General features: G+C 34.7%; 2 long non-coding RNA genes across 2 annotated transcripts in view; both read right to left on the reverse strand.

Annotated features, from left to right (window-relative positions):
• Positions 1–3,241: 3,241 nt before the first annotated feature.
• LOC143663590 (uncharacterized) lies at positions 3,242–10,672 on the reverse strand. Its single transcript, XR_013166058.1, has 3 exons — positions 10,576–10,672; positions 6,687–6,774; positions 3,242–3,645 (listed from the first exon to the last, which is right to left on the reverse strand). It is a non-coding gene; the product is annotated as an uncharacterized LOC143663590 (long non-coding RNA).
• Positions 10,673–10,682: 10 nt separating this feature from the next.
• Positions 10,683–17,000, reverse strand: part of LOC143663591 (uncharacterized) — a 38,677-nt gene continuing 32,359 nt past the window's right edge. Inside the window, exons 2-3 of the long non-coding RNA XR_013166059.1 lie at positions 13,588–13,698; positions 10,683–10,771 (exon numbers count right to left, since the gene is read on the reverse strand). This is a non-coding gene — a long non-coding RNA (uncharacterized LOC143663591). The remainder of the gene's footprint in view (positions 10,772–13,587; positions 13,699–17,000) is intronic.

The following is a 17,000-nucleotide window of genomic DNA, read 5'->3' on the forward strand; positions in this document are numbered from 1 at the left end:
GAAACACCAACATATGGGGTAATAACGTTTTGCGTAACTTATTTTGTTTCTACTTTCATTACGAATGATTAGAATATATTACTGACTATCTGAAAGAAGAAAGTAGAATGGGGATTGTCAGTTTGTCAGTTGGCATCCAACAATGGAGATGTATGTTAAGATGTATATACACAGAACCGATATTAGTCAATGCTTGCTTCTCCAGCTTTTTTTCTTTCAGGCTGATGAACTGTACGTGCACTCAGGGTTGGCTTAGTTCTATTCTCTCTGCTTGTTCTACTCTCACAGTGTAATTAGAACTGCAGGTACAGCTCTGGCTGTGTACTAGGTGGTTCTGCCCTCCTCCACACCACTGGGGAAGGTGGAGAGTGGACAGGGTACCTCTCTCTTGCTGTCTGCATCTCCCTGCTTATGCATACCTTAGTAGAGAGGGTTACGAGTGCCATTTGTATAAACCTACTTAGGAAGAAATTTAGGAAAGAACTATAACTTACGATTCGGCTCAGCCTAACTGGAAAGACTGTATTAGGTTTGCAAACAGACATTCAAATAAAGATAAACACTCCATTTTTCTTGGCAAATATTCCCTATGAAACTCCATGAGTAGTTGTTGGTACTGTTTAATGCAGATACCACAATATGTTTTTCCTTGACTTTAATGCCATGACATACTATTATAACCTTACCCTATCTTTTAGTTCTTTACCATGTTTCGTTTGAAAGTCTCCACACATTTTTTCTTAATATCTTTTAGTCCAACGAATGTTATGCAGTCTTTTTTTAAAACATTTGCTCTATTTTTTTCAGCATGAGTAGATGCTGGGAATCGAACCTGGGTCTCCGGCATGACAGGCAAGAATTTTGCCACTGAGCCACTACTGCTAAAACATTTTTAATGTATATTTATTGAGAAATCTTCACATACATGCTTTCCATACTTGGCGTACAATCAGTGGTTCACAGTATCATCACATAGTTGTGAATTCATCACCATGATCATTTTTAGAAGGTTTTCATTACTCCAGAAAAAGAAATTAAAAGAAAAATCTCGAACATCACATACCCCTTATCCCTCCCTCTTATTGACCACTGGTATTCCAATCTACCCAATTTTAAGACTTACAATAAAGGTGAGTTAACTAAGACTATTTAGTATTGACAGATACATATATATCTGGAGCGAAAAAGAACATCTAGAAGTAGATCCGTGGAAACTTTGGCAACCGACTTCTTTATTTTTTGCTATATAGTTATACAATCATTATGAAAGTTCAGGGCTACTGGATTACAGTTCAACAATTTGAGGTATTTCCTGCTAGCTATTCTAAACCCTAGACTCTAAAGACAAATGTTTATATAATGTCAGTAGTCACAGTCACTCTTTAAATCTTAATTTCTCAGTTACACTTCCTTCCTCTCTTTTGATCTTTCTCTCAATCTTCAGGGATATCTGGGCAATGACCCTATTAAATGAACCTGGTTCTTGTTCTTGGAGAGACTGTACCTCTGGGATTTAGGACTTATCTGACCTAGGCCCAATCCGAAACTTAAGTTTTTGAGAAAATGAATTTACTATGAAAAACTTTTATAGAGACTTAGATGGAGCCCAGGACACTCCCTAGGATTTTCAGGAATACTGTTTGTTGGGGCACGGCATGCGGTGGTAGTTTTAAATATCTGGCTAAAGCTTTCATGAGAGTAACCTCCAGAGTGACCTCTTGACTCTATTTGAAATCTCTGGGTCACTGAAACTTTATTTCGTTCTGTTTCTTTTTCCCCTTTTGGTCAAGAAGGCTTTCTCAATTCCATAATGCCAGGACCCAGCACATCCCTGGGAGTCATGTCCTACATTGCCAGTGAGACTTACACCCCTGGGCGTCATGTCCTATGTTGGGGCATGGGTGTAGGCAGGTAGTGAGTTTATTTGAAGAGTTGGCTTTAAAGAGAGAGGCCCATCTGAGTAACAACTGAAGCTCTTTCTGGTGACACTTAAGCATAATTACATGCAGGCTTAGCTTTGCCATTGCAGAAATAACTTTCATAAGGACAAGACTCAAGATCAAGGGCTTAGCTTATTAAATTGGGAGTCCTTAATACCTGAGAATATATCAGGATTTCCCCAAGTGAGGAGATATAATAGATCTGCATTTTCCCCAAGTCCTCCAAAGAGACTTTGCAAAATGTTATTTTGTGTCCAAAAATAAAAAACTCTCAGATGTATCTGGGTATTACATTAACCTGTACAGAATAATAAGTTTTCATTCTCTATTCTAGGTTCCATGTAGTTAGGTTGTTTAGATAAATTGACCAGCCAGATTATATTAGATGGTGTGCTACAGAAGATTTTCACTTTGAGCAAAATAAACATTTCTTCCCTTGATCTTCCACAGAGGTTGAAGTTTTAAAATATATACAATATCATCTTTTACCCTGTATTCTGATTTACCTTAGCCCTAAACATGTGTTTCATTCATACCTCTAATTGAAGTCTGATCTTTTATTCAGCTTCTTTACCAGTTGCTGTGTAGAGTAAAGCTGACTTTCAGAGCTGCAGAGCTCTAACCATGAGTCTCAGGTGTCACAGAGATACCCAGTGTTGCAGGGAGTTACCAGGTTATACACAAAGAGCGAGCATCTCAGAATTTAGAAATAACATTTAAAACTGGAGAACAGTTGTGACTGCTATAATTTTATGCAGCCTTAAATGTCAGGGGCAAACCTCTAGTATTGAGAAAGGACTGAGTGGATATCGCAAACACTTGACTTTTAATGTCACTTGGATTTTATTTGACCAATAATAACTGTTCTTAACTCAGTTTTTTTTTTTTTTATCTAGAACTATGGATAAGTTAATTGTATGTTCTGTTTCACCTTAAGCCATCCTGGTTTGTGCTAGTAGTTCTGGAAAGATTATTAGTAGCTCCCTTTTTCACTGTAAAACGTTTCTTAGTTTGTATGAAAATTTATAAAGTCAGCCAGCTGTGTAGGAGAAAACTATAATTATTAAATTAATTCACACTGTCCTACAAATGACTTGAAGTGTCATAATACTCTTTGATCCAAACAAATGAGAATAGGCATACAAAAAGCACTTAATACTCATTAAATTATATATATTCATATATATGCATGTATAGTCACACATTCATTTTGTGGAAAACTACCCTTATAATAAGAAGGACCAAGACATACATTTTTAAAAAGAATTTCATCAGCTACTTAAACTGAGTTTCAGGTTGAAATTTGAGTAATAAAATAAAAATACAGAAGATTATAAGGGATGATATGTTATGTTTGTTGTTCAGGAATAGGAAGGTGATGAATGCTCAATCCCAAATTTGCTCCTTGTCCATAAAAATGTTATTAGAATTCTGGATCATAAACATATCTTACAAGGGAACTTATCTTAGTTGAAGTTGCCACTTTCTTGCTGAGATGTCCCAGAAGATACAGAATGAGTTGCCTCACTGGTGAAACTTGCACACTGATTTTTAGAAAATCTCTCAAAATTCTTTACATTTTATTATAACCTCTGCATTAAGCAGTATCTCTGAACATCCTCTGCATCTGACAAGTCCTTTTAATAAAGTCATCTTTGGTTTAAACAAGAAATTCTTTATTCTCTTCTTCAGATGAGATTCAGTTCTGATTATAAAAGCAAAAGATTTATGGATAACCAAGAATAATACTATATCCATGTAAATAGCAATGTGTCATAAGTAGTACAGTGACAATGCATAAATGGCACTCAAAAACAGAAATATTTTCTAGAAATAAGAGAAGGTATTTGTTACAGTCATAACATTTTTCATTTTCTTATCTAGAATCCAAAAAATGTGAAATAGCAAGTACATGAGCAAATTTTTTACTCTACTTTTATGAGAAATTTTTTACTCTATTTTATGAGAATGATAAAATGTTATCATTTTATTGATAACATTGATATCAAATTGTATCAAATAATTCATGGGGCCAATTTTATTATCCCCACAGATGCCATCTTATTATCTTTTCACTTCTCTATTTACTGCCCTGAAAAATAAGAAGTAATACTCAAAAGGATAATCCTATATCACTTAAATATTTTAAGTATAAAATGTTATCAAGCATCTAAAATGCATAAAATAATACAGTAGACATAATTTAATTAGAACAGTCTTGGCACATGGTAAGAGCTTGATAAACATAATAAAAAATTAAGAATCTTTGGTTCAAGCCATTTGCAATCTAATAAAATGACCAAGGAGAGTCACACAGTTCACTCTGTAAAACCAAAGTAGGGCCAAAAGTAAAGAAATATCACCTTCCACTCTCGACTTCTTCATACATATATATATTACCAAACATTGTACAAGTACTATTTTTATTAGTGGTCCCTAGAGGAGACACTTTTTCAATAGCAAGGGTTTCTTTTCTATTCTTCCTTACAGTTATGCCCTAATTTTACTCTTTCACTTATTTGTTCCCCTCTAGATTATGTGTAATAATTTTCCTCCTTATGTATTTCTTCAAAATGAAAGAAACCATTGTGAATGACCATAAGTTAAACATGATGAGATTCATTTATTTTTACTAGAACCCAGTTAGTACAAGAATATCATATGCATCACAAGGAAAAATGATTGCAGCTTGAGATTTCAGCAGAACATGAGGATTCTCAGAATCCCTCCACTCCTTGGTAATTGTTTCACAACAGATTTGGCATCCAACTCTGAGTTGTAGCCAAAAAAGAGAAGGGGATATCTTGATGCTGGGGTGGTAAGTGGAACTTTTCTTCCTAAATCTGGACACTCTCAAAAACTTTGCTGGAGTGTGGGAGAAGTTTCAATTTTTGCTTTAAAGCTGTAAAGCTAGAACTTCATATGATCCCTTGCCAATAAGAAAAGTCTAAGCAGATGCACTGGTTTGATCTGCTATGTACCTGAGAAAAGCTTATATATTTTTAATAGAATCATATAGGGGCAGGCCTATTGTTCAATGGGACCATAAAGATGTGAAACCTCTACTCAAGGTGGGTCTTAATCTGCTTATTGAAGTCCTTTAATAAGGAGACATTCTGGAGAAAGCACAGACACTTGGAGGCAGAAATACCCCGGGAGATGCTAAGCAAGGAGCCACAGAAACTGGAAGAGCCAGAACCTCGAAAGAGCCAAGGGAAGCTAAGAGATTTAATCCAGAGACTGCCTGGGAGAATCTAAGAGAGGACCCACAGACACTCAAAGAGAAGAAACACCTGAAAAAGCTGAGAGAAGAAACATCTGGAGTAGTTAAGATGACCCACAGGACACAGAGAGAAAGCTATTGGAATCAGAACTAAAAACACAGGAACAAGAACCAGTGGATACTGACAATAAGCCTTCCCAGCTGAGAGAGGTGTCCCAGATACTGTTGATCTTTCTTCAGACTCCAGGTATCATCATTTGGATATCTTAATTGGGACATTTTCATGGCCTTAGAACTTTAAATTTGTAAATGAATAAATCTCTTTTGAAAAAGTCAACCTATTTCTGGTATTTTGCATTCCAGCAGCTTTAGCAAACCAAAACAGTAGGTCATACAATCATTTCAGCAATTTCCAGGAAGTAAGAGTAAGGGTGAAAAAGTCAGCTATTGGCACTGTTTCTATTGTCATGTTGGCATCATGAGCTGATGAAGGTATTGCTTTTTTTAGATGATGAAGAGATACTGCCCTCTTCCCCAATACGCCTTTAGGTTAAATCCAATTGAACAGGGTGAAAGCTAGAATGGATATATGATATCAGTAGATTGCAATGGCAAATACCAAGCTTTTCCTCATGCTTTTGTCTGGGTGCTAAGAGTTTGAAATAGACCTCACAGCATATCACACTGGTTTATCATCTATAGCATATATATTAGTACAAAATATTGGTATATAGTATAATAGCCTTTCTCCAGTGCCAATTCTGCTCCTTGAATTAATGGTTGGCTTGAAGCCTTGGCTGAGAAATCAATTGACAAGCATTTATCCTACATTTAGCATATGTTCATAACTGTACGCTTAAGGCTCTGCAAGCCAGTTGGGAGGCAAAATGAATACACATAAAATAAGGGGAAACAATTAAGGGCAAAATTTGTAGCATTGGGTCTAAGTGTGAGAGCAATTTATAGAAGAAAGAGATGAGATTAGTGTACAGCCATCAAAGAAGGCTTAATGCAGAACATAGGTAACCAGTTGTCTTGAAGAATGAGGTTTCAATAAAGGGAAGTAATTAAAAGGAGACATTCCATGTGAGAATCATAGTACCTTCAAAGGCCTGGGATCTTCTGATAAAGGGGTGGAATGAGGATCTGTGATGCAAAGAAATTTATTTTTGGAGGAAGAAGATAAATGGAGGAAACTTCTGTTTCTCAAGTTGCCTTGAGAAATCTCAGGGGATTTTTTTTATGGATGTTCAGGAGAAATAACAGGAAGGAAGACTGATAGAGACGAATTAGAATTTGTGCTATTATTATAATTTGTTTGTTATCTCTTTTGGAGCCCAAACCACAGGTGGAGGTAGAGAGGGGAAGAAACAAGAGCAGTTCCACAGATCACTGAAATGATCATACTCTGAATGTTCAACTCCTAAGTTACCTAGCATTATTGGTCAAGGCATGTAGGGATAAACATCATGGTTTCACAATAAATATGATAAAACAGCTATTTACATGGTCTGTAGACTGACCTGTTCTGATCATATTCATGCACGTGGTTGAAAGAATGTCTTGCTTGGTTTTCTATTTCATCAATATATGCTGTTTTTCTCAATGTATCTAAAATGAAAATAAAAAGGATCCAAATTTAGAAGTTTTAAGACATTTATCTTAGAATGGTTAAGCTCCAGCTAAATTTTACCGCAGTCAAATGCATAAAACAGATTGAGAGTGAGCAATTCCAAATGTGTACGCATGTTGTTTAAACAACCCTGAGACCACAGTGAGAGAGATGTCATCGCTTCTGTTTTTCCTGTGAGGAAACTGCCGTAGACCTCACCCCTATTGAAAGGAAAAGCCAGCACATAGACCTGAATTCATCTGGTGTAAAAGCCTGGAATTTCAACCATTCTTTTACATCCTCTCTAATCACAGAAGAGCTCCCAGATGGGCTGTAACAGTCAGCCAGCAGGGTCGTTCCAGCTTCAATTCCATCTCATAGCGGGTGTTTTGGAGACATTTAGAGGGGCTTGGTCGGCCTGAAGTACAATATGAATACCATGAGTTTGGTTATTTTGTGTTGTGCAATGATATGACATTGTCTAAAATAACTACTATTTAATCCTAGATATTTATGCTCTTTTCTAGATGTGATTATGGTATTAAAATGAAAATTCAAATCTAAAATGAATTTAATTTTATGTAATTATATATATTTTTCTGATTATTCTGGATTAAAAGCTTTTCAAAATTACTCAAAGGATTGTTACTTATTAAAATAAAGATTATTTATATTGTATGAACTGTTCGTAATAATTCTTAGTATTAGTAATTGGTTTGTTAGAACTCAGAATGTATAGGCCCATTTAAATAACATTAATGGTTTGGTTAGATCTCTTAAACAACTGATAAAACGGCTTTTTAATGTATGATGTATATGAAGCATATGATTTGATCCTACCAACAAACCCTGCAAATATAGACTTACTTGTAAATACATGTTATAGGGAAATAGTTTCCGATTAAATTTGAAATGTTCAGAAAATGTTTTCCTTCTGCCCTAACTTCTCACGTTCTCTGTATACACATACATTTCCGTGGGGCCTGCATTTCCCTGCATCACTTCCCATCTTTATGGGAGTAGGACCAGGCTCACTCCCTGCTGGAAGACAATTTTGATTATTTTTGTTACCTAGAGCAGTTGTCTGAACAACATCAGGAAGATTTAGAGGGCACGGATCAGGATCCTTGGAGAGAGGGGAATTTAAAGAGACTGCATTATTGTTGTCTATATCTTGTGAAAGAGGAGGAAGAGCGAGCAGCAAGAGTGAGAAATCTACACTTTGAACATAATCCATGTCAGGTCATGGCTGGCTCAGCAGGTCACTCCTTAATTAAGAAGAATCTTCTACTGATATATAGGGACTTGTGGGGGAGTAGTCACAATTTGTTGCAAATTAGGTTAATCCAATTATTCTCCAATAAAACAAATAATTGAAATTTCTAGCTGGGAGGTATCAGGGTATACATGGAAAACTCAGGAAAATTTAGGCTGGTTTAAAACACGGTAGGGATTTGGATGATTCACGGACATCAAAGTATGCCAGGTATATGGTCATCAGTTAGAATAGCATGATGGCACGAGGTAGATGCACATACTTAGTAAAGTAAAAATAAATAGCAAATGTGAACTTCAGTTCTTGAAAATTTGAGCTCAGGTCTTACTGTGCACTCTATTTTTGTGGCTTATGAAGTCAATGCAATGGATTGTAACGAAACAGATAAAATTCTGACTGCAGTGCCTGTATCTATTCAATAAATGTCCAGTCTAGACAGATGAGGTGTAAAGCTAAGATGTGCCAGGTCACCAGCTTCCACGGGGTTTGATGGATGTGGCCAGTGTGAACAACGCTCTGTCAGAAAATGCTGGGCTGACAACAGTAGCCATTTCCTATGAATAAGACCCAAAGGCCTGTGATATCTTTTTAGAGCTAAACCCAAATGAGTCTACCTAACAGAACTTGCTCTGGCAAATGTTTTGTTAATGGATGTCAACATGTATTTGATGAATTTGAGGGTATTTGAGCACACACCTGCAGCAGATGGCCTGGGCTTTTTCAGCTGCTCTTATGATTTAGCTACAAGTATTTTAAATCCCAGCTGTCAGCCCATAAGCACTGACCGTGAATGTTAAGAATTTCAAGTAGCATTGCTAGTGGCAAAAGCACACTTGCTAGAGTCGTCCTAGGGAAATATGACTCAGCTACCCTCTATGCCCTTGCTTGCTTAAAGATGTCAGAAAAAAATTCGAAAAAGAGGCCCATTTCATGGTACTGTCAGGGCTATGTATAGATCTACTCTCCTTCTGAGACAAGAACTTTAGTGAAATCAATCAATAGAATACTTTGGTGCAGCTATGAAAGGAATACTAATTTCAGTCTTTTACTTTTGGGTAAGCTTTATCTGTCACAAGATATTTTTGCATCCATCACTTGATTTCATCTTTAAAACATTCATGCAGATTAACTGGCAAAATTGTTGCTATTTTTATTTAATAGTTGAAGAAACTGAGACACAGGGAGGTCTAAGATAATAGTTGTGCATGTATAACTTTGATGAGGTCTAGAAAACCATCTTTAAATAATAGGGGAACCCAAATTTTTTTAAAAAATGCATTTTGGATTCAAGAACACGGTATTCAAGACATTTCTGAGGTATAGATATCCCATGTTCATTTTCTTTATCTTGAAACCCACCCAGTATACTGCTGTGAAGAACAGATTAAAGGAAAGAACCAGAATGAAGAAGATATGAGGCCCCCGCCATAAGGAAGTAGGTTATGCTAGTTGAGTTAGAGACTGCTGGTTGCCATTGATATCTATTTTGTTCTTGTTCCTCATTATTGGAAGCCTTGATTTTAAACTGTCTGGTAGTCATCCTTAAAAGGATTTTTCTTTGCAATAATTTCTCACCAAAGTGGTGTAAGCCATTCTGTGTATTACAGGCATTGAATAAATTAATTTAGAGAATTAGGAGCTTATGCAATAATTGGAAGAATAGGGCAAACAAAAGTCAGGGCAGCCATCACAGATTTTTCTCAGCTTGAAGTGATAAATTTCATGGCTCTTATGAGCTTGCTGGAAATGTGCTACAATGGTAAAGAATCCCTAGAAAGCTCCCATCAGTTACCTCTGTCATCAGCAGCAAAGTGTGTAGTTCATAGAGCTCATGGGGAAACTACTGTGAATCACACACCAGACAACATATCTGTCAGCAATTACTTTTCTCAGCCTCTGAATTTCAAGGGAGTGCCTCATACTAGAAAACTCTAACCTCAAAGCCATAGGGAACAGAATTTTGGAAATGCAGCTTCTGGTGTCTCTTTTGTATTGCAGAAAAATCTCAGGTTGCAATGATAATGACTTGTCAACAGACCATCCTATACAGTTCACCTCTTTGTCAACTCAGCATCCTGAGGCAACCTTTCTTCTTTAGTAGAGAAATTGTGAGTTTACAGAAAATCTTGCAGGAAATACAGTTTCCATAAACCTGTCCCTTCGTTATTTTTTTCTTTTTTAATTAGAGAACTCGTGAGTTTATAGAATAGTCACGCATAAAATACAGGATACCCAGATATCACCCTATTATTAACATTGTCCATTGGTGTTATTTGGTGTTTTAAAATCTCTCTATGTCTAATATGGAAATAGATTACATTTTCATATCTTTGTAATCGTATATATATTTGTATTTAAATCTGTACAATAAAAAGTATATGCTGTATTTCTAGATTTCATATGTATAGACTATATATATTCCATATGTGTAGTTCAATCTCTCTCTCTCTCTCTCTCTCTCTCTCTCTCTCTCTCTCTCTATGTGTATATATAAAGGGGGAAGGGGTCGAGAAGAAGTACTTACCGTGGAAGCTATCTTAAGTAGGTGATGGCTTGGTAATGACATTTCCTTTCACCATAATCCTTTTATGGAAACGTTGTTCATCCTGTCATTTGTTGTGACACAACACACACATGAACTAATGAAGAACAAGAATACTGGAACCATTTCCTGTGCAGCTGACAGGTGTGACCTTCCTTCCCTGGTGGCAAGGTTGGGGCTTAGAGGAAAAAGGCTATGTTCAAGTTAACCTGCTTTTTGAAAATGGATTCCTTCATGGGCCCTTAGGGGTTACAGTACAAATGTAACAGGGACATGCAATTGGAAGTCCAAGAGGCCTTCACCAATTATACTTATTAGTGACTACAACGTCACACTTAACAAGTCCCAACTATTCTGGGCAGCAATTTGTTCGTCTGTTAGTTGATGAAGTTATATTATTTGTATTGTCTCTTTGTTTCTTAAAATACCTTATTCACAACATACTCATTGGTAGTAATAAAATGTGATCAATTACATGGAATTAGAAGGTATAAATATACTTTTTTTAATACCTTCTATAGCTGAAGAAAAGATAAATCACAAATATAAAGCTTAGGAAATTATTAAAAAATCAAAATTAATGAACCAACACTCTGGTCAAGATACAGAATTTTGCTAGCCTCCCCCATCATAGCTTTCCAGTCACAACACCCTACTTCTCACCTAAAGTTAAAAATTAAGTTCAATTGGATGATAAATTTCTTGCTTTTCTTTTGATTTTATCACTTATGTATGCAGCTTCCAACCTTTGATTTAATGTTGCTTACTCCTGAACATTTTATAAATTGATCATTAATACTTCAATATTATGTTTGTAAAATTCATTTACATTCTTTTAATATATTCTGTGCATACTTGCAATTTATTTCATTCATATGTCACTATAGTCCATTAATTTTTAATGATTTATAGCATTTTATTTATAAAACATAGACACGTTTCTCCATTCTACTGTTGATAGACATCTGGGTTATTTTCAGTTGTGGTTAGCATTAATAGTGCTACAATGAGCAGTCTTACATTTACTTCTTGCTGTGCACCTGTACGTATTTCTAATCTTGGGTAGATCCTAGATATAGAACTTCTGGGTTGGGGAGTTTGTATGTGTTTATAAATGGTAGATTATGCCAAATTTCATTCTTGAATGTATTCTTGGGTGCAGAATTTTAAGATGCCAATTATTTTCATTTCATGCTTTCTTGCTGTAATTCCATCATCTGCCAGATTTCTTTGTTTCCTTGGAGAAAACTGCCTCCAATTTACTTGTTTCCCCTTTGAAGATAATCTGTCTTTGTTGTTTATTTGATTGTTTTTACAGATTACTCATATTTTATAAGTTTTAAACTTTTTTCTTTTGAAGAGTATTTTTTCCATCTTTTCTACTAGACATTCATGGAACAGCTTGAATTATGGACTGATGTCTTTTCTAAGTTGTAGGAAACTCTGAACTTTTATTGCTTCAAATACTTCTGCCCCATATGCCTCTTTTCTTGATCTGTAATTCCAGCTAAATATATGTTTGACCCACTATGATGCTTACTCTGATTCTAACTCTCATACATTTTTTTCTTCTCTTTGTTTCTGTGTGTCACTCTCAGTATTTTCTTTTGTACCATCTACCTTTGCGTGAAAGTTTCATCAGTTTGATCTCTTCTGCTGTTAATCTCAGAATCTTTCAGTTCTAAGATTTCTATTCTTAAAAAATATTCTATGGATGTTTCTATACAATTGTCAAAATTTTCAACGTTGTTTTCTAGCTCCTGGAGAAATGAAATATGATTTGATGCCAATGATGACGTTATCTTCTGGATATAGGCATCAAAATATTTCTGCCAATATTTTTTCAAAATGCAACCTGACTACATAATCAGAGATAACCAAGAACACGAAAACACATGTCAAATGATAAAGAACCATCTAGGAAATGAAAATAGTGAATAGCATGAAATTATTGAAATTATCAGAAACAGATTGTCTACGGACAAGAGGATCATATTTTAGGGATATAATATGCTAAATGGCTTTTCTATTGATTATAATTCCTTTTTTAATCTTTCAAATCTACAATTTACTTTCTCTTCAAAGCTCTAGGTCTCACATTCCATCTCACATAGATCATTCATTCAATTAACACCTGTATACATTTAAAAATATATAGGACCATTAACAGTTTCCATATAGCATGTGATATCAAATAATTTACAGGTATGTGTGCACTACTCCTTTGTTTCGACAATTGTGTCCCTCAGATTCCTTATGGTGCCAAGTATACAATAGGTACTTAACATATGATGAAAGTCTTTGTGAACACAAGAAATGTGAGAGAAAATTTAAAAAATTCACCTTGGCCAATGTAACTGTTCTCTCTCTCTAACTGTTCCCCCATTTTAATAATACAAGCTCTTTTCTGAAAGTATTACATTAGTAAATGTATAAATGAATGACATTTTATAACATTTAGTATTATTGACTGAAAACATTTATCAACACATTTCTATAGCATATTTCTTCCATTTAACTAATACGTACTGCATTTCTAAAATTGTGTAAAAAGAGACATCACCTTATACTGAGACAGCAAGACAACAGATTCCAGGATAGATTTAGCCCAGTAATAAATTACGTGCACATATATATTATATATATTTATGTGAATATAATGTATACATGCTTATATTTATAATATAATAAATACCCCTACATAATATTTATTTTTACTCACACACATAGCACTAGAGGGAGTCAATGTTGGCTTCCACTTTTTTATATATTTGAATTTGTACTCAGAATTTAAAGGTAGCAAAACTTATGAATTTTTTATTTTCTTGAAAAACTGGAAGATCCTGGAATACTGTTCCTGAATTTACACAGAATTTCTACATCCTTGCATGTTAACAACTGGGTAAAGATGAGTGACTAATGTCCTTCATCTTTGACTTATGAACTATCCAATTGGTTAGAAAAGAATATTTCCCTTATTTTTAATTTACTTACCTAGATCCTATAAATTTTGATTTTGCAACTCCAATTTTCCAGTATATATTATAGAAAAAGAGCATATAAGAAGAGAATCTATGTCTTTGGCTATTACCTTCATAGATGTAACTGCAAGAAACCAAAGGAATTGGCTAGTTCAATTACTTCAGTCAAAAACATTTCAATTTAGAGAAAAAGTCAAAGAAACTTATAGTTGGTCTAAAATTGAAGGAATATTTGAATGGATGTTATTTCTTTCAAAGGAGTAAGCCTGGTAACTCTATATAGATGCAGCCTATACTTTTTTAGTTACAGTCAGGATTTCACTTTTATCAATTTTTGCACATTGGTAAGGATAGAGATTTATGTTAGAAACATGCCAGATTTAGCAGACCATTATTTCAATTTTCTTGTTGGTGACATTCTTGCAACCTATTCTATTTTCAATTTCTTTGTGAAGGTAATATCTGCATTCTTGTTCAGATGCAACACACAATTTAAAAATTGTCTATAGCTCTCAGGTTATATAATAAAGGAAGGACACTATAAAAGTAAGAACTATAAAATTGGGGGCCTATAGAATGAAAAATTAATTCCAATTTAATTTCCTTATGTGATTAATTTTCGTATCTCCACTGAGAATCTGAGATTTAGCCCTCTGTGGCCATAGAAAATGCTCTTCAATATTAGTCTGGTAACTGCGTGCTTTTCATCTTGGTTCTTTTGGTTCTAACAAAAGAAGATTATTTACAGAGTAAGTAAATCTGTCAGTTCATGATGGCTGACTAGAGTGCATTGTAAGATTACATATGCTTCTGTCTTTTTTGTAGTCTAGGCAGTTTATGTTCACAATGAATATCGCCTTCCCCGAATCAGAGGCGACAGTTTGGGCCTAATGTGGCACTAAGGCAACATTGACAATTCATTACAACTTCCAGGTGAATAGTGACAATTCTGGTCAGTCTTCTCAATGCTCACAATGCTGCCCTTATTTTACATTATTAGACCTTCACCCTTAAGCCTTAGGATGATGAAGGTGTTGCAACCCTAATCTTAGTTTAAGATTATATGTTTGATTGATAATACTATGTATTCTAATGACATATTCAGTGTTAAACAAGTTTATTTCAAAGTACTACATTATATTGTGATGGTTTGAACATTTTATGGACCCCAGAAAGATCATAGTCTTAGAGGGAATCCATCCCTGTGGATGTAGACGAATTGTGGATGGGACCCTTTGATTAAGTTATTTCAGTTTAGGTGTGCCCCAGGTGGGTCTCACTAATCTTACTAGAATCCTTTATAAGAAGCTGAGAGAGAAGGATCCACACAGGAGATAAGAGAGACAGAGAAACCCTGGAGAGAAGGACCAGCAGATGCTGGCCAGTGCATTGCTATGTTACAGAGGAGTCACAGATCAATGGTGGCCAGTCTTTGGAGAGAAAGCATTGTCTTTGGTGCCTTCATTTGGATATCATAGTGGCTTCAGAACTGTAAATTTGTAACTTAATAAATCTCCACTATAAAAGTAAATCCATTTCTGGCATATTGCAATTTGGCAATTTGAGTAAACTAAAACAAAATTTAAAAATATTTGGCATAGGAGATGGAGAAGTCTCATCAACTCGTATCTAAAATATGTACTTTATTTAACTAATACTTTTTTAACTTCATATAACGGTATTAGTTGCTATGGGGGATAAAAATTAAGCTCTTTTGGATGTTACAGTATAATATCGGTGGTAATTGTTAACGTGTACTAAGATTCAGAAATTTAATATTCAAACAACGAAGTCAACAATAAAGGCTAGAAACTGCACTTTAGCATTTGTCGTCATTCCCTATCAGGCATTTTTAGTAAATGGATTGTTTGAATGCCCAACCTCTGCATATGCCATTTCTTTTATTTCTTCTATTTTCTATACTATCTTACTAGTATCCCATAAACATCTTTGTCAACACCCTTTATGCTCCTAAGAAGAAACCATACATTTTATGTACAAGTTTAGAAGCTTTCATCTCTTCAAAAACAAGATCTCATTTTCTCCTCCAGAGAGTCTGAGTGGTGAGAGATTTTCATCCAGCTGAATTACTTTCCATGAATTTCATAAATACTATAGTTATGAAAAATATGTACCACATCTTTCTGGACCTACATATTCCTGACTACTATATATTCTGTACAAGTTTAGAAGACCTCATCTCTTCAAAAACAAGACCTCATTTTCTGCTCCAGAGAGTCTGAGTGGTGAGAGATTTTTCTCCATCTGAATTATTTTCCATGAATTTCATAAAACTGTAGTTCTGAAAAATATGAACCATATCTTCCTTGACCTACATCTTTGTGACTACTATATATTCTGATCTATATATTCCTGGATCAGAATTTATTTCTTTGAGATAAACTAACAATCCATTGTCCTCTGAAAGAATTCCCTTGAATGCATTCTCAAGGAATATGAAGTGTTCCGAACTTCTATGAACTGGTTTTCTTCTCTTTGTTTGAAGTCCAATGATATCAATGAACATGTCCTAGGCTGTATTATCTATAATGTGAGGTACAATGTTTTAAAAATTCTCTAGAAGAAATATGAACAATGCAATTTGATAGTATTTATTTCCTGTGACAGTAGAAGATAACCTCCAAGATTCAGTTGAAGTGACATAATTTAGGAAGTCTTAAGAGATGAGGAAGTATTGGGTTTGAGCTTTAATGGATGAGCAGAATTTTAAAAGGCTGAAGGAGAAAGAAGATATGTTTTATAAATAATAGGACACAAGAAAATATTGAGATTTCCATTTTTTCTTATAGATCAGTCTCATCTTGCTAATTATTTTGTGAAATTTTAATCTGAAAATTTCAAACATTCCTCCTGATAGTTGTCAGAATAGGTGAGACATCAACTAACTCTTTTGTCAAGACTGAGTTTGTTGAGTTGTATGTCTCTAAGTGAAAGTGCTGCATATTAATTCTCACCATAACACGAAGAGTAAAATTAGCATTAGAGAATTTTTGAAATGAGTGCAATGTTTGTGATTAGCCTATGTAATGTAAAAATTGGGAAATCATCAGGTAACTTCATGAGGTTAAGTTGCACGACAATTTCACTTTTATTAGGGGTAATATTAGGGAATAATGAGTGAAGTTCAGTCATAATAAGTTAATCAAGTTAAAAAAAGAAAGATTCACTAGAGTTATAACTTCCAGGCATTTAGACAACTTTCCTTTAGCTCTTGAACTAAAAACAAGTGGAAATCTGTTTATTTACTTATCTTTGCTACTATCATGATACTATGCATACTGTATAAATACATGTGTACACAACATAACAAAGCTTATACGTAACAAAGATTATTAAGCCTGATTATATGTTCTTGGATCTAATTATTGTGTTCTGCAATTTCAGTTGGAATTAATATTTATTGGT

The sequence above is a fragment of the Tamandua tetradactyla genome, chromosome 19, assembly GCF_023851605.1.
Source record: "Tamandua tetradactyla isolate mTamTet1 chromosome 19, mTamTet1.pri, whole genome shotgun sequence".
Taxonomy (NCBI): Eukaryota; Metazoa; Chordata; class Mammalia; order Pilosa; family Myrmecophagidae; genus Tamandua; species Tamandua tetradactyla.